Here is an 18777-nt window from a genome sequence, read left to right as displayed (position 1 = left end):
AGAATTGGTCAAAACAGATATAAGCAGCATAACTGACCAAGAATTTAGAATAATTGTCATAAAATTAATCACTGGGCTTGGAAAAGGCTTGGAAGACCCCAGAAAACCTATTGCAACAAAGATTATGGACCTTAAACATAGTGGTGGTGAATTAAAAAATGCTATAAATGAGGTACATCATAAAATGGAGGTGGCCACTACACAGATTGAGGAGGCAGAGAGGAGAATAAGTGAATTAGAAGACACAATTACAGAAAAAAAGAAAGCCGAGATAAAGAGGGATAAATTGATCCAGTAACTCGACAGGAGAATTTGAGACCTGAGTGATAGAATCAAACAGAACAATATCTGTATCATGGGAATTCCATAGAAAAAGAGGAGAGAGAAACGGGCTGAAAGGGTACATGAACAGATTATAGGTGAGAACTTCCCCAATCTGGAGAATGAAACAGACATTGAAATCCAAGAGGCAAAGAGAACTCTCCTCAGACATAACTTGAATCAATCTTCTGTATGACATATCATAGTGAAACTGGCAAAATATAAGGGTAAAGAGAGAATTCTGAAAGCAGCTAGGGATAAAAGGGCCCTAACATACAAAGGGAGACACATCAGGGTAGTAACAGACCTATCTACTGAAACTTGACAGGCCAAAAAGGAATGGCAGGAAATATTCAATGTAATGAACGGAAAAAATATGCAGCCAAGAATCCTTTATCCAACAAGCCTGTCATTCAGAATAGGAGAGACAGAAGTTTTCCCAAACAAACAAAAATTGAAGGAATTCATCACCACTAAATCAGCCCTAAAAGAAATCCTAGGAGGGATTTCATGAGGGAAATGTTGCAAGAAACACAAGGTACCAGAGACACCACTACAAGCATGAATCCTTGAGAACACAATGACTCTAAACTCATATTTTTCAATAATAACACTGAATGTAAATAGACTAAATGCTCCAATCAAAAGACATAGGATATCAGAATGGATTAAAAAGAAACAAGATCCATCTATTTGCTGTCTACAAGAGAGTCATTTTAGACCTAAGTACACTCCAGATTGAAAGTAAGAGGTTGAAGAAATATCTATCATGCTACTGGAAGTCAAAAGAAAATATAAATACTTATATCGGACAAACAGGACATTAAAGTAAAGGCAGTAACAAGAGATAAAGAAGGGCATTATATAATAATTACAGGGTCTCTCCATCAGGAAGAGCTAATGATTATAAATGCCTACAAACCAAATTGGAAAGCACCGAAATGCATAAAACAATTAATCACATGTATAAACAATCTTACAGATAAGAATGTGGTAATTTCAGGGAATTTTAATACTCCACTTACAGCAAACTAAAGAAACAATGGATCTGAACGACACATTGGACCAGAGGGATCTGACAGATATATTTAGAACTCTACATCCTGAGGCTATGGAATTCACTTTCTTCTCAAGTGCACATGGTACATTCTCCAAGATAGGTCACATACTGGGTCATAAAGCAGCCCTCAATACATATGAAAGAATTGATATCACACCATGCATACTTTCAGATCACAATGCTATGAAACTTGAAATCAATCACAGGAAAAAGTCTGGAAAACCTCCCAAAACACAGAGGTTAAAGAACACCCTACTAAAGAACTAATGGGCCAATCAGGCAATTAGAGAAGAAATTTAAAAATATATGGAAACAAAGAAATGAAAATACAACAATCCAAACTCTTTGGGATGCAGCAAAGGCAAACCTAAGAGGAAAGTACATTGCAACTCAGGCCTATTTCAAGAAACTAGAAAACACGCACATACAAAATCTAACAGTGCATCAAAAGAAACTAGAAGTAGAGCAGCAAGAACACCCCAAACCCAGCCAAAGAAAAGAAATAATAAAGATCAGGGCAGAAATAAACAATACAGAATCAAAAAAAAAATCAATGAAACCAAGAGTTGGTTTTTTGAAATAATAAACAAAATTGAGATACCTCTAGCCAGGCTTCTCAAAAAGAAAAGGGAGAGCACCAATAGACAAAAATCACTAATGAAAATGGATTTATTACAACCAATCCCTCAGAAATACAAGCAATTATCAGGGAATACTATGAAAAATTATATGCCAACAAACTGGACAACCTAGAAGAAATGGACAAATTCCTAAACACACACACACACACACACACACACACTTTCAAAATTCAAGCAGTAAGAGATAGAAAATCTGAACAGACCCATAACAAGTGAAGAAATTGAATCAGTTATCAAAAATCTCCCAAAAATAAGAGCCCTGGGCCAGATGGCTTCCCTGTTGAAGTCAATCAGACAGTTAAATCAGAGTTAATACCCATTCTTCTCAAGATATTCCAAAAAATAGAAATAGAAGGAAAACTTCCAAACTCATCTACGTAGCCAGTATCACTTTGATTCCCGAACCAGACAGAGAGCCAGCAATAAAAGAGAACTACAGGCGAATACCCTTGATGAATACGGATGCAAAAATCTTCAACAAGACACTAGCAAATTGAATTCAACAGCACATAAAAAGAATTATCCACCATGACCAAGTGGGATTCATTCCTGAGTTACAGGGCTGGTTCAATATTCACAAATCCATCAATGTGATACATCCCATTAACAAAAGAAAAGATAAAAACCATATGACAAAAAAAAGCACTTGACAAAATACAGCATTTGACAAAAACTTTCCTAATAAAGACCCTCGATAAAGTCAGGATAGAAGGAACTTACTTAAACATCATAAAAGCCATTTGTGAAAAGCTCACAGCTAATATCATCCTCAATGGGGAAAAACTGAGAGCTTCCCCCTGAGATCAGGAACACGACAGGGGTGCCCACTCTCACCACTGTTGTTTAACATAGTGCTGGAAGTCCTAGCATCAGCAATCAGACAACAAAAGGGAATAAAAGGCATCAGAATTGGCAAAGAAGTCAAACTGTCACTTTTTACAGATGACATGATACTCTACATGGGAATCCCGACAGACTCCACCAGAAGTCTACTAGAACTGATTCCTGAATTCAGCAAAGTTGCAGGATACAAAATCAATGTACAGAAATCGGTTACATTTTAATGCACCAATAATGAAGCAACAGAAAGAGGAATCAAGAAACTGATCCCATTCCCAATTGCATGAAAAACCATAAAAAACATAGGAATAAATCTAACCAAAGATGTAAAAGATCTGTAAGATGAAAACTATAGAAAATTTATGAAGGAAATCGAAGAAGACACCAAGAAATGGAAAAACATTTCATGCTCATGTATAGGAAGAATAAATATTATTAAAATGTCAATACTACCTAAAGCAATCTACATTCATTGCAATCTACACATTCAACGCAATCCCTATCAAAATTACATCAGCATTCTTTTCAAGCTAGAACAATCAAAAATTTGTATGGAACCACAAAAGACCCCAAAAAGCCAATGTAATATAGAAGACAACCAAAACAGGAGCCATCACAGACTTTAGCCTCTACTACAAAGCTGTCCTCATCAAGACAGTATGGTACTGGCACAAAAACAGACACACAGACCAATGGAAAAGGATAGAAAACCCAGAACTGGATCCACAAATGTAAGGCCAATTAATCTTTGACAAAGCAGGAAACAGTATCCAATGGAAAAAAGACAGCCTCTTTAGCAAGTGGTGCCGGGAGACCTGAACAGCAACATGCAGAAGAATGAAACTAGACCACTTTCTTACACCATACACAAAAATAAACTCAAAATGGATGAAGGACTTGAATGTGAGACAGGAAACCATCAAAACCCTAGAAGAGAAAGCAGGAAACAACCTCCTTGATCTCAACCACAGCAATTTCTTATTCAGCACATCTCCAAAGGCAAGGATATCAAGAGTAAAAATGAACTATTGGGACCTCATCAAGATTAAAAGCTTCTGAACGGAAAAGGAAGCAATCAAGAAAACTAAGAGAGGTGGTGGTGATGGTGGAGGGCACTTGAGGGGAAGAGCACTGGGTGTTGTATGGAAAACAATTTGACAATAAAATATTAAAAAAAAAAGAATAAAAATAAGAGTTTAGAATCAAAAAAAAATTAAAAAAAAAAAAGAAAACTAATAGGCAACCGACAGAATGGGAAAAGATAGTTGCAAATGACATATTGGATAAAGGGCTAGTATCCAAAATCCACAAGGAACTCTCCAAACTCCACACCCAAAAAACGAATAATCCAATGAAGAAATGGGTAGAAGACATGAATAGACACTTCTCCAAAGAGGACATCCAGATGGCCAACCGCCACATGAAACGATGCTCAGCGTCACTCATCATCTGGGAAATTCAAATCAAAACCACACTGAGATACCACCTCACACCAATCAGCGTGGCTAAAATAAACAAATCCAGAGACTATAGATGCTGGCAAGATGTGGAGAAACGGACACCCTCCTACACTGTTGGTGGGAATGTAAACTGGAGCAGCCACTCTGGAAAACAGTGGGAGGTTCCTCAGAAAATTAACAAGAGAACTCCCCTATGACCCAGCAATAGCACTACTAGGGATTTACCCAAGGGATAGAGAAGTGCTGATGCACAGGGGCACATATACCCCAATGTTCATAGCGGCACTTTCAACAACAGCCTAAATGTCCATCAACTGATGAATGGATCAAGAAGATGTGGTTTATATATACAATAGAATACTACATGGCCACGAGAAAAAATGAAATCTGGCCATTTGTAGCAACATGGATGGAACTCAAGGGTGTTATGCTAAGTGAAATACATCAGGCAGAGAAGGACAGATACCATGTTTTCACTCATACCTGGAACAGGAGAAACTTAACAGAGGACTATGTGGGAGGGGAAGTGAAAAAAATAGTTGAGAGGGAGGGAGGCAAACCATAAGAGACTCTTAAATATTGAGAACAAACAGGGTTGATGGGGGTGGGGGAGAGGGGGAAGGGGTGATGGGCATGGAGGAGGGCACTGGTTGGGATGAACACTGGGTGTTATCCAGAAACGAAGTTGACAATAAACTCTAAAAGAAAAAGAGGAATCTAAAAAAATCTACAATAAATTGCTTGCAACTAATAAGCAATTATATCAAGGTTATAGTATACAAGGTTAAAATATAAGGAAATATACTATTTGGCAAATACAGCAAGATGTAAACTATATGTACAGATGACTTTCCTGAGAAAATGAGAGTGCAGGAAGTTAATAGAGAAGTCCAGTGCTCTGCATTAAAGAACTCCTATAAGTAACAGGAGAAAGAAAGACAGGCACAGGAAAATCAAAACTCTTCCCAGTATTTTCATCTTCAATAATATAAAAGGATCATATTCTCCATTGCCTTCATGAGTTCTTCTTTCTTATTGAGTTCTTGATGAGTTAAGAACTTCTAGGGGTGCCTGGGTGGCTCAGTTGGTTAAGCATCCGGCTTTGGCTCAGATCATGATCTCACGGTTCATGGGTTTGAGCCCTGCATCAGGCTCTGTGCTGACAGCTAGCTCAGAGCCTGGAGCCTGCTTCAGATTCTGTATCACCCTCTCTCTCTCTGACCCTCCCCTGCTCATGCTGTCTCTCTGTATCTGAAAAATAAAAAAAAATAAAGAAAAAAAAAGAACTTCTAATACTTTTAAATAATGAAACAGAGCACTGAAATTGTCCGATATTTTTGATGGTCACTACCCTGACCAAGTCAGGTCTCTTCTTTATTTTCAGACCTAAGAATTTGTAATTGATTTTGTAAGTGGAATCTCTAAATTAATATAGTTAGGTTCAAATATCTTACTGTTTTGAATGCATGCATTGAAATGGAAAAATCTTTCCCCTCAGTGTGGGTATGATAACCACTCCTTCATTTCTTTCAAGATTCAGTTGAATGATCAACTTTTCTGTGGTACTTTCCAAACCAACAGCAGTCAATCATTTCTTCCAAATTCTTTCAGCATCTGCTAAACCTTTTGTACTATGTTACCTAGCATTCATATCAGATAGCAGGGAAGAGCATGGTCTTTGGGGTCAAAGGCCTAGATTCTAATACTGTTCTGATGAACATTATTAGGATACTATGAGCAAGAAATTTACCCTCTTTAAGTGTTAGTTTCACCATCTAAAAAATGATGATAAAAATGTATTCTTATAGATTTATTATCATAAGTACATTAGGTATTTGTACAATGCTTTTCATAATATCTAGGGCATATAGTTTAATAAGGGGTAACTGATTATTTATGAAGTCATATAGATTCATTTACCAAATGAATTTCAATGTGATTAAGAGCAAGATGTATATCTATTACTTCTATTAACAATGATAGTTACTAATCATTGAGTGTTGACCATTTTAGATGAAATATCTCACTAAAATTAGTCACAGCCTTCCTTAAGATGTAGTTATTATAATCTCCATTAACATATGAGGAAACTGAGTTCTTGAAAGGGTGGAGGAACTTGCTTAAGGTCACAAGGTATTAAATAGAGAACATGGATTACACTCTAAATCCTGTGAAACTAACAAAATAACACAGCACAAAAAGTAGAATCTAAGCCTAGTTTGTATTCATGTAGGCATCGACAGGTTATTGGGGATCTGATCAAAAAGATGTGAATCAACACAGTCTGATTGTAACTACTGGAGGAAAAAATGTTTGGTGGTAAAGAAGCAGGCTCTGAAAACTGAGCTGTAGAAGAGAATGAGTCCAGTGTCCAGGTCCTATTATCTTGTCAACATGAGTCATCTCAAGCAAGGTCAAGATCTTCCTCAGTCTTATTTGATCCCAGCAGTAAGAAGAGCAGAACAGTGCTTTCATATTCTAATGAAACACTATCACAGAGAGAATTCTATGGAAATGATACTGTGTGCATATACTTTACACAGACAATAGTGAATGTTAACTAAAGCATTATGAAACAAATTCAGGTTAAAGTATAATTGACTAAAGTACAGATTATTTACTCAATGCTATTTAATTAAATCTTGCTTTGTGAAAAGAAAATAGTGAAAGAAAGGGCATGAAAAAAGGATGTTACAAGTCAAATTTATAGAGTCAATTTATGAATACCTAAAAAGGTGTCAGGAGGGTCCTTATCTCATAGAAGGTCCTAGGGCATTCCACTCATTCATTAGCTTAATGAGGCTAAAATGTAAAGATAGTATAATGTAGAATACAAGAGCTGAGAAGAAGAGCAACTTGAAAAGTGATGAGAGACCCAAGAGCAATTAAATACAGAAGTAAAAGGATTGTATGAGAATTTTCCATTTTTATATAAATTGCTAAATCTGTTCAGAGTCTAGTTGTTGGCAAAAAATCCTCTTAAACTTCAGTAGATACATGAATAATAAAAGAGACAATGCAAAAGGTATAGTAGAAATATAACAGTCCCTATTAAAATGTACATTTTTCTACTTTCTGAAGATAATGCCACTCCATCTACTTAGCTGTGTGCATAGGAATATCCTTTGGAAGAGATTAGGAAACTGCTGTATCAAGTATAATTTTGACTTGAGTCTCAGTCTAACCAAAAACAAAAAATAATGAGGGGTGGGAAAAGGAAATAGAAAGCCAATTATATGCTGATTTGCTAATGTTATTTTTCAGATTAAATGCCACTTCAAGTTACAAAACCTCTGGTACTTGGAGCTGTCAGTTTTCTGAGTACTTTCTTGAGAAGTCTTGTCTTAGCAAAGAGATTGTTGAAACACAGGGCCCCTCAGGGGGCCAACCAAACTTTGACAGAGGTTTAACAGTCCTTGAAATTATATCCCCAAACTTTAGAGAGCCTGCTGATTCAGTGGGAAAGGACATAAGCTGAGCAAGTTATAAATAAACTCTTTTATCAGAGGCAATGGTGTCATGGTGACTTCAAAGACCAAACCACGGATAGTAAGTTCTCTGATGTTCTGAAGACAGTAAGAACTTTATTATATTGGTCAAACCAGGCTAGGACCTAAGCTGAAATTTGATAACACTAATGGTTTTTTCCCTCTATTTTTACACTTTTGAATAAATTTCTAGTCAATCAAGGTCACTAAAGGTGTCATTAAATTTAAAAAAAATAAGATCATGTATGTTTTATGATATCTTATTATCATTTATCCCCAAAGGAGTCAAGATTTTCTAATTAAAAATAGCATCACATGGGGCACTCCTCATAGTAAAAGTCTGTTCTAGGCAACAAGTTAAATTGTTGAAGAGGCACAGAATAGATTGCCTCTATGTTGTCTGGGAAAACTTGGGATAGTTCAGAGTGACTTTCTTAATCCCATAATAATTATGAAGGAAATAAAACACAAGAGTGTATCTTGAGAGTTAGGTTTCGTGGATTTACTCCTGATCAGGTCATTCTAGAGTCTAAGAGAATAATGAAGATAAATTTAAAGTAATAATAGCTAACAAATGTGTTACTTACAAGGTAAATATATATGGCTATCCACTGGTCAATACAGAAAGATTTTAACATATTAGTTAGAAAATTATATTCAAAGCACTTTTTAAAAAACATTTAAAGCATAATTTAAAAATAACTTGTAGGATAATTTGAAGCCTAGCTATCCCAAAACACTGTGAGGAAAACAAACAGTCACACAGAAAATAGGCTATGCTATGCTGAAAATGTTAGCACATAAAGAGATTAATTCAGATATTAGCAGTAGTCCTTATGTATAAGCTTACAGACTTTATAAAAGTGATACCAACCACCACCTAAGGTGTAAGACTTGAGGCTTTTACATCTACTAATATCTTAGAGAAAAACTAAGAATAAATTTAATTATGACATAATGTGGTTATTAACAATCAGCTACAGTTGTGATCTGTGTAGCATCTGCTTGTGCCTCTACTGCCATTTGAAGTCAAGTGCACAGTATCTCTGAGTGTGTGTGTGTACATTTGTTGTAAGGGAAACCATGTCAGAAAGGTACCCCAAAAGAGCTCAACAATGAAGAATACTGTCATTGGTGAAGGAAAGGAAAGAAGCTAAAGGCTTGCCAGCATCTGAGGAAACTTCACTCCAAAGGATTCAGAACTTCTAGTGCAGAAATATTAGAATCATTTTTGTCATGCAAAAATAAAAATGAAACAGAGTTGCATTTGTGTCTTATACTTGGGAAGTTGTTCCTAATTTAGGCTTGCAGAGTTGTTGTTAAATGTTGGGGGACATACTCTTGAATGCTCCATGCACATTTCTGGGAGAAGCACACTCTTTCTGCTAACTCATATGTATTTCATGTCACAGAAGTTCACAGAAAAACAGAACAGAGGATCAACAATCATAAGGAAAGCATGTACCTTTTTAAAAGTAATACTTGGGGTACCTGGGTGGCTCAGTTGGTTAAGCGTCCGGCTTCGGCTTAGGTCATGATCTCACGGTTCGTGAGTTTGAACCCCACGTCGGGCTCTGTGCTAACAGCTCAGAGCCTGGAGCCTGCTTCAGATTCTGTATCTCCCTCTCTCTCTGACCCTCCCCTGCTTATGCTGTCTCTCTCTGTCTCTCAAAAATAAACAAAAACCATTAAAAAATAAGAATACTTGCTATTGTTTTGACAAAATGAAAGAGGTGTGCATTTACTGTGTTCTTAGCTCTATAACTTTTTCAGCTTTGCTATAAAGTCAGTATCTTTCTTTGTGGGCTATCAATATGGACGACTGCAGTTTCTAAGCAAAAGGCCTATAATGAGAGCAAAGAAACAAAAGAATGACAAATTTGATGTGAAGGAAACCAAACAAGAGACTGAGATTTTTTAAAAATAATTTAATCAATAAACATCTTCTTAAGAAAGTGATATGTGAGCTGAGACCTTAGTATAAATGAGGGGAGAACACTTCTAGAAAGGGGGTCAAATTCCAAGAAGCAACAGAGCATTTATAAGATATCCAAGCAGCATTTACAAAGACCCGAAGGCAGAAGGACTGATACACGGAAGAGCTGTCTGGCTGAAAGCAGTGAGCCAGTGTGAGTGCACATGAGGTATGCAGGACAGCTGGGCAGAAAGAACCCAACCGTACAGTCTTTGTGACACTGGCTGAAATGGCTGCCATGTCTTTCTCACCCCACTAGAAGTCTAGGGTTTTATTCTCTGAAGAGGTGTATGAACTGCAGGATGCCAGGCACACACCCTAAACCTAACCTTAGCATAAGCCCTAACCCTGACCCTTAACTCCTTAACCCCTAACACTAACTCTAAATCTAACTATAACCTAACCTTCAAGAGAGGTCTCTGAACCACAGGATACCAGGCACATACCCCCACCCTGACCCTAACTCTCAATCTGAGGGGGGAAAAAAGAGGTGTGATATATATATGTGTGTGTCTGTGTGTGCATATACATTTTATATATATGCATTTTATATGGATATATATGTAATGGAATATTACTCAGCCATAAAAAGAATAAAATCTTGCCATTTGCAATGACATGGATGGAGCTAAAGAACATTATGCTCAGCAAAATAAGCCAAAGAACTACAAATATGATATGACTTCACTCATAAAAGGAGATTAAGAAACAAAGCAAACAAGCAGAGGGAGAAAAGAAAAAGAGAGAGACAGTAAACCAAGAAACAGACTCTTAACTATAGAGAACTGATGGTTACCAGAGGGGCAGTGGGAGGGGGGATGGGTGAAATAGGTGGTGGGGATTAAGGAGGGCACTTGTGATGAGCACTGGGTAAGGTGTGGCCGTGGTGAATCAGTGTCATGAAACCAATATTACACTGCATGTTAACTAACTGGGATTTAAATAAAAAAGTTACAAAAAGAGAAGTTAGAATTATATTCCTAGTGCCAAGGCAAGCCACTGGAGAATTTTATGCAGATGAATGGCATGATCAAATTTAAAGAGTATTTTGATGGTCTACTGAAAATTGATAAGGAGTGAAAGAGGGGAGGCAGCACCACAGATGTGTGAATTGGGAGCCATGAAGGGGAGAGAAGGGCTTCTCCGCACTGCCCACTTCCGGGGCTCATCCTTCTTCCCTGGCCTCCTCACCAGCCTCCCAGCCTCTTATGTTTTATTCATGTCACACCACTCTGCACATAAGGACCAGTTTAATCTTTTAAGGATGAAAATTTCCAGTGCCTAATTTTCTTTTAGATAAAGTAGATCATTAGTCTCAGAGTATCTCAAAGATAGGTCTGCAATCTCACTTGCTAGCATGCTGTCTAATTAATTCCTCAACATCTCTCAGTTCTGGCAACTGAATGTCTCACCTTTTGTTAAACAATCCTTGCCCTCGGCTGCCTCCATGATTTTGATGAATTATTACTAGTACCTAGAATTCTCTTCTTCATCTCTCTCTTTCCGAGGTTAAGCCTTCTTCATGACCCATGAAGTTTTCCTAATCTTCAAAATCAGACATAGTTTTCTTTCCTCTCTGCACTTCTAATTCATACTGATTTGATGTCATTATAGTGTACATTGTGAACTGACTTACACTGGGTTTCTCATATAAATGTCATTTCACTATGGAAGAGCACACATGCTTTGGATTCAGAAAGAGCTTGGGTCTGGGTTCTAGTCCTACAATTCATGAACTAAGTGGCTGTTAGTAAGTATTTAACTGCATTAGTTTCCTCATTTTGAATAATGTATAGTGACCTATTCAAAATGTTTCTTGCAAACTAAAAGTTACCATAAATTTATAAAATCCTATATAAAATGACACATGGCAAATAAGTAAGTCATATTTACTCTTCCTTTCACAGACTGTGTTGTAAACATCTTTGCTTCGCCATAGCATTTATTTAAATGCTTGCATGTTCTAAGTACTAAATACACATTACATGGTAAATAGTAGGTATTCAAGGGGCGCCTGTGTGGTTCACTCGGTTGAGCGTCCGACTTTGGCTCATGTCATGATCTCACGGTTCGTGGGTTCGAGCCCTGCAGCAGGCTCTGTGCTGACCTCTAGCTCAGAGCCTAGAGTCTATCTTCAGATCCTGTGACTCCTTCTCTCTCTGACCCTCCCCTGCTCACACTGCTTCCCTCTCTCTCTCAAAAATAAAAAAGTTTAAGAGAAAACATTAAAAAAAAGAATAGGTATTCAATTAATAATTCGTATCTATTGCTTTAAATAATTTTGAGCACATATTACATGTAAATTTTCTAATAAATATTAAAATATAACCTATTAACTCAAAGAATTTATTATTAGATTAGAGAAATATTTTTAGGGGTGTCTGGGTGGCTCAGTGGTTGTATGTCTGACTCTTGGTTTCAGGTCTTGATCTCACAGTTCTGTGAACCCCGCGTCGGGCTCCATGCTGACAGTGCAGACCCTGCTTGGGATTCTGTCTCCTCTCTCTCTGCCCCTCCCCAAATCATGGTGTCTTTGTCTCTCTCAAAATAAATAAAAACTTTAAAAAAAGAAAAATATTTTTTAAAAGAGAAACTAATTATTAATAGGGAAAGGATACTGAAATGATTATCAACAGGTTAATACAGTCACAAGCCATTTATGTTTGGGAGGATACAATGAGCTGGATTATTGCCTGGAATCCTTAAATACAAGCTGGTCCTACAAACTCTTTTTAAAGATGAATAAACTAAAGCATGGAAGACTTAAATTCCTTGTCCAAGTGAAAAAAGTTTAAGGTTCTAATTATTCTGTGTCCCAAGCCACTGTTCTTTTAATTACATAAGAAGAAAAGAAAAGCAAGAGCAAGAAATTTCCCATCTGACAAGTATCTTCTTTAAGAATTTTTAGACCAAACAATACCAGGTTTTCTCTGACTTATTTCAAATACTATGTTTGAAAATGCCATTATTTATAATTTTTATTACCTTTAGAGATGACAGTTTATAAATCCCTATATATTTGTATAAACTGGAACAAGCAGAAATGCATTATGGTAGTTATGGGTTGGGCAATGGAACATTCATTTGTTTCTGGGTAAACTTCTCTCTCTGCCTTCTCCTACTTCCAAAACCTGACAGCAACTGTGCTTGTGTGTCCATGCTTTATGTCCCTTCACTCAAACTTCAACATTATTAGGGATCAAAATTATTAGTAAGATGATTCATACCCAATAGTTCATTGAAATACAGTACTATTCTAGCAAAATTAATGAGATCAACTAGACTATAAGAAAAATTTTTTTAAATGACCTATTTTCATTAAAATTATTCTCTGTGATTATGTACAAAATCAAAAATTTTCCTTATCTGTATCTAAAGGTATCACTTTCCATATATACATGGTTTTGGTGAACTTTCAATTTTCTCCTCACTGGGAGCCTCTAAATTCCATCTGGGGTGGGAGCCTTAACAGTCTCTTTTTTTCAACTCAGCCTGCTGAAAGCTTCATAATATCATCAACAATCCCAACTGTAGCTCTCTGAACAATACTTTCTTTTGTGGCAGTTGTCAGCTCCATTTAATGTAACCAAAGAGGAAAAAAAAAGCCATAGAAAAATCTAAGTCTTCACTGAATGGTAACTCTACCAAGCTCCTGACAAACTACAGAGAAATTATCTACTTTGATAATTTTGAGTTGAAATAAAATGACTAATTTTTAATATCAATGTTAAATTTAAAAATTAATTTTAATACCAAAATAAACAATGGAATTTATGTTACTCATGTATAAATAAAGTGTACAGACTCCATTTAAAACAAAATCAAGCACACACAAAGTTTCTTTCTGTCCACAATTACACAATTTCTTCTGAATATATTGTACATTTAGGGGAATCCTAATATTTTTTAGCACATTCTCTACAAACTAGTTGCTTTAAATTTCCAGTTAAACTTAGTTCATCCAATGATACTTCAGTTACTTCCTTTTTACAAATGATGAATTAGACTTAAAATGTCCCAAAACCTACAAGCAAAATATAAGAGTCTGAAACTAAAGCCTGTGCCCCCTTTTTTCTTCCATTTAGAATTAGAAGAGATTCCCCAAAACCTTTTTCTTGATATTTCCCCAAAATAGGTACAAAGGAAGAAAGTATTATTTTTGGCATTATTAGCCTTCAGATTGCTCTATAAATCTTAGTCAAGGTACAAACTCATCATATATTTCCATATTTAAAAATGTATATGAGAAAAGGCTTTCAAACTATCCTAAATGGAACCAACAGCTTAAAATTTAGGGTAAAACATATCTCCTTTCACATTCAAACCTCAAAATAAATTGAATAACATTCTTTTTTTTTTTAAGTTTTCTGTGTCACAATGAACCCTGACTTAAGTCACCTATTCAATTGGCTTAAAAATACCATAGGACATATGCCAGCTAATAACTAGATAAATTTGAGAAAAAACAAAATTAACTTTGGTGGCTAGTCTTTAAACTTTTTTTAAAAAAAAAGTTCTGTGTCTATTTTGGAAAGCGGTCTTTTATCAGATGTGCCTTTGACAACAATTTTCTTCCAGACTGTGGCTTGTCTTCACATTCTCTTGAAATTGTCTTTCACAGAACAAAAGTTGTTTACAGTAATGAAGTCCAGCTTATCAGTTATTTTTTTCACTAATCTTGCTTTAGGTGCTGTATCCAATCAGTCATTGCTATATTCAAGATCATCTACATTTTCTTTATGTTATCTTCTAGGAGTTTCAGAGTTTTGCATTTTATATTTAAGTATGTGGTCCATTTTTTAGTTAATTTGAGTTAATAGGGGTATAAGGTATGTGTCTTGATTCACTTTTTTGCATATGGGTGTCTAGTTGTCCCAGGACAATTTTTAAAAAGAACTCTGCCTTTGTCCTACTGTACTGCCTTTGCTCTTTTGTCAAAGAGTAGCTGACTGTATTTATGGAGCTCTATTTCTGGGCTCTCTATTCTGTTCCATTGATCTATTTGTCTCTTCTTTTGCCAATCCACACCTACTTGATTACTGTAGCTTTATAGTAAGTCCTGAAGTTAGGCAGTGTTAGTCCTCCAACTTTATTCTCCTCCTTCAATATTTTGTTGGCTATTCTAGGTCTTTTGCCTCTCCATGTGCATTTGAAAATCAGTTTACTGAAATCCATGAAATAACTTATTGAGATTTTGCACTAAATCTATAGATAAATTTGAGAACTGACATCTTGACAATATTGACTCTTCCTATCCATGAATATAACTAATTTATTTAGTTATTCTTTGATTTCATTCACAGTTTTTAACTTTTAGTTTTCTATTTTATTTTTTTTTATCTTTTGTGTCTGTGGTTTAAAGAGAAGTTAGGCACAGTGGGAGGATTAATGGTTTAGTCCTTCAATTATTCATTAATGCTGTTGAAGAAATAGATATTATCAAATGAAAACCCATAGTATAACTTATTCATCATTATTTTTCTCTAAAATTAAGTAATAAATATTCATGAATATGTTTCTGCTTTAACCTTTATTTGATAACAAAATGCATGTTTATTAACTGGTTAGTGCCCAGACTTTATATTCAGGTACAAAAAAGTATAAATAGCAAAAGAATGAAATACTTTGTCTTGATTTTTTAATACAAGTTTTACATTTATATTCAGTAGGAAAAAGATTTGTACACTCTGGTATTTCAGTGCTGGGTAGAATATTCTAGGCTCTGCATGACGCTTTAGAAAATGAATGGTGAGAATCTTAAGGAGTCATCCTAATATTACTATCTATAAAACACACAGACTCAAGCTTCATTATCTCCTCAACACTAATTGGGCTTTATCACTAAAGCTGTTAGATAGTTTTGGTCATAACTAGAATTCAGGATAACTGGTATAAACTTAAGAATTTTGGAATAACTATTTTATTTCCTAGTTTGTAATTTCATTCCATGGTTGTCATTCAAAGGGTTTGCTGTGACTTTTGCAGACGCACAATCACAGCAGAGCTCCTAGTGTGTAGAGCAGTCACACTCTATAACAAATGGCAACAATTCCTCAAGATACTTTGCATTAAAAATTAAAAAATTCAACCACCTCACACCCATTTGGATGGCTACTATTAAAAAAACAAATAAGCAGAAAATAACAAATGTGGATGAGGATGTTGAGAAACAGGAACCCTTGTGCATTGCTGGTAGGAATGTAAAATGGTTTGGCTTCTATGGAAAATAAAACGAGGCTTCCTCAAGAAATTAAACACAGAGTTACCCTGATCTAGCAATTCCATTTCTGGGTATAGCCTCAAAAAGCCTGTAAGCAGGACCTCAAGGAGACATTTGTACAAGCACATGCATGACAACATTACAATAGCCAAAAGGTGAAAAGAGTCCATTGCTGGATAAATGGATAAATGAAATGGGATATCACTGGATTAAAAAGGTAGGAAATTCTGACACATGATACAGCATAAATAAACCTTGATAACATTAAAACAAGCAAAACAATCCAGTAACAAAAAGAGAAACACTGTATGACTCCACTATATGAAATATCTAGAGTAATCCATTTCATAGAGACAGAAAGTAGAATGGTGGCTTGAAGGGGCTGGAGAAGTGAGAGGAAATGGAGAATTATTGTTTAATAGATATAGAGTTTTAGTTTTGCAAAATGAAGAGTTCTGGAGATGGATGGTGGCTATTGTTGTACTACAATGTGAATGCACTTAACATTATTGAAATGTACACTTCGACATGGTTAAGATGGTAAATTTTATGTTGTGTGTATTTTACCACAATTAAAAATTAAAATGCATTAAAAATAATTATTCTTTAATATTTTATTTATTTTTGAGAGACAGAGACCGAGTGTGAGCAGGGAAGGGGCAGAAAGAGAGATACACAGAATCTGAAGCAGTCTCGAGGCTCTGCGGTGTCAGCACAGAGCCCAACACAGGGCTGGAACCCACAAACTGTGAGATCATGACCTGAGCCAAAGTTGGACACTCAACCAACTGAGCCACCCAGGTGCCCCCAAAATAAAAGGTTTCTAAATTCAGGACTATTTGGTATACCATACATTGCTATGAACCGATGGGAATATAAAATAATTGATAGACGATGCTACATTTTCAGGTTGCTAACAATAGGGAACATTCTTTTTATGTGCAGCACTTAAATACACCCACCATCTCCTTTCGTTCTCACTCCAGAAGAAATGAGTATTATTAGTTTCCCAAGTTTACAGCTAGGGAAACTAAATTATAGAAGAGCCTGTTCAAGGCCAAAGCTGTCAATGGTTGAAAAATGGATTTGCACCCAAATCCATTCACTTCTCTAGCCCATAAACAAATTCTGACTCACTCAGGTAATTGTTTATTTTTTCAAGTATAAAGTGATACATACAATTCTTTAACATTTATACCAAATCTTTCATGAAAGGTTGTGTGTGTGTGTGTGTGTGTGTGTGTGCGCACACACACACGCATTTATAAGCACATAAGAATCCTGCTATTAGGCATATCACTGATAAGTACAAATTTGGAAATATAGCATTGTTAATCCAATACTGGAACTAGCAATCTGGTGGCTTGAGTGATTGATATTCCTTCTTTTGTAGCTGACATTATAGCTTTGGAGATCACCGAGTCTTAAATTTTTCATCAGTGACGTGGGATAAATGTATCTTTTCACTCAGAGAGTGGTGTATTGGAAAGTGTACTAACATAAGAATCAAATGCTTTGGTTTTAATTTTAACAGATGTTATTTAGTTATGTGGTGTTGGAAATATCACTTCTTTAAGTCTGGTTTTCTCACTATGTTCATGACTCTGTTACAAAAGGAAAACATAGGACTAATATTAGCTATTTATCTTGAGTTCCTTAAATATTGTAGATTGTAAATTAGTACTCAACGTTTGAAAACTAGAGTTTAGGTGTAAGATTATGAGCTACTAGCATGTATATCTGAACAAATATTGGTTTACAAAATAAACATAGAGCAAATTGTTTTTAAAAAAGAACTTTTTATTTATTTCTATCTTTAGAAATACCAGCAGGAAAGGGCAAGAATTCTTCAGGCCGCCCCGCCACAGCGCCCTGACCGCTCCACGCAGACTTGGCAAAAATGTCCAGCGCTACTGAGACAGAGCGGTGCATCGAGTCTCTGATCGCTATTTTCCAGAAGTATGCTGTAAAGGATGGTAACAGCAGCAAACTCTCCAAGACAGAGTTCCTAACTTTCATGAATAAAGAGCTGGCCGCCTTCACAAAGAACCAGAAGGACCCTGGTGTCCTTGACCGCATGATGGAGAAACTGGACACCAACTCTGATGGGCAGCTAGATTTCCAAGAATTTCTTAATCTTATTGGCGGCTTAGCCATAGCTTGCCATGAGTTGTTTTTAAAGTCTTCCCATTTCCAGAAGTAAATCTGAGGGGGGGGCCCTTGAGCCTGGCCTCCAGACCACCCCCTTTCCTTCAAAACAGCCTCCCCATCATTGTCTCCTCATCACATCCTACATGTACCCTGAGACCAGAGCATCTACTACACCATTCAGGCCAGTCCTGTTGGTAGCAAATAAGGCAATGGCATTTTTTAAAACCAAAAAAAAAAAAAAAAAAAGAATTCTTCACCGTAGTGTTTACTTTCTTCCTTCTCTTCTTACATACTGCAATGACCATCCTTTCTTCATCATTCTAGCATCGTCTTGACAGTCTCAAAGCAATATTCCATCCTTCCCTTTTCATCACCATCCTTATTTTGTATGTTCCTTCAAGAAGCAAAAACAATTCTCTCCCCTTATCACAAATAATTTAAGAAATTCTGATACATATGCAAAAACAGCCTGTTCAAGTTCTCTCCATAATATTTTCCACTTCCATGCAGTCGTTTCACTTGTTGACTGTGAGAACTTTGGTTTCAACTTATTTCAGGATATGGATCTATACAGTGTCATCCATCTTCTGCTTTCAGTGAACATAATATTCTCTAATCAGG

At 36.1% G+C, this 18777-nt stretch overlaps 1 pseudogene; it reads left to right on the top strand.

Annotated features, from left to right (window-relative positions):
* Window positions 1-17884: 17884 nt before the first annotated feature.
* On the top strand, window positions 17885-18324 carry LOC115307017 (annotated as a pseudogene).
* The last annotated feature ends 453 nt before the right edge of the window (window positions 18325-18777 follow it).

Source organism: Suricata suricatta, chromosome 2, assembly GCF_006229205.1.
Source record: "Suricata suricatta isolate VVHF042 chromosome 2, meerkat_22Aug2017_6uvM2_HiC, whole genome shotgun sequence".
NCBI classification, from domain to species: Eukaryota; Metazoa; Chordata; class Mammalia; order Carnivora; family Herpestidae; genus Suricata; species Suricata suricatta.
Note: the sequence above shows the minus strand (reverse complement) of the source record. Positions and strands in the feature narration are given on the sequence as shown.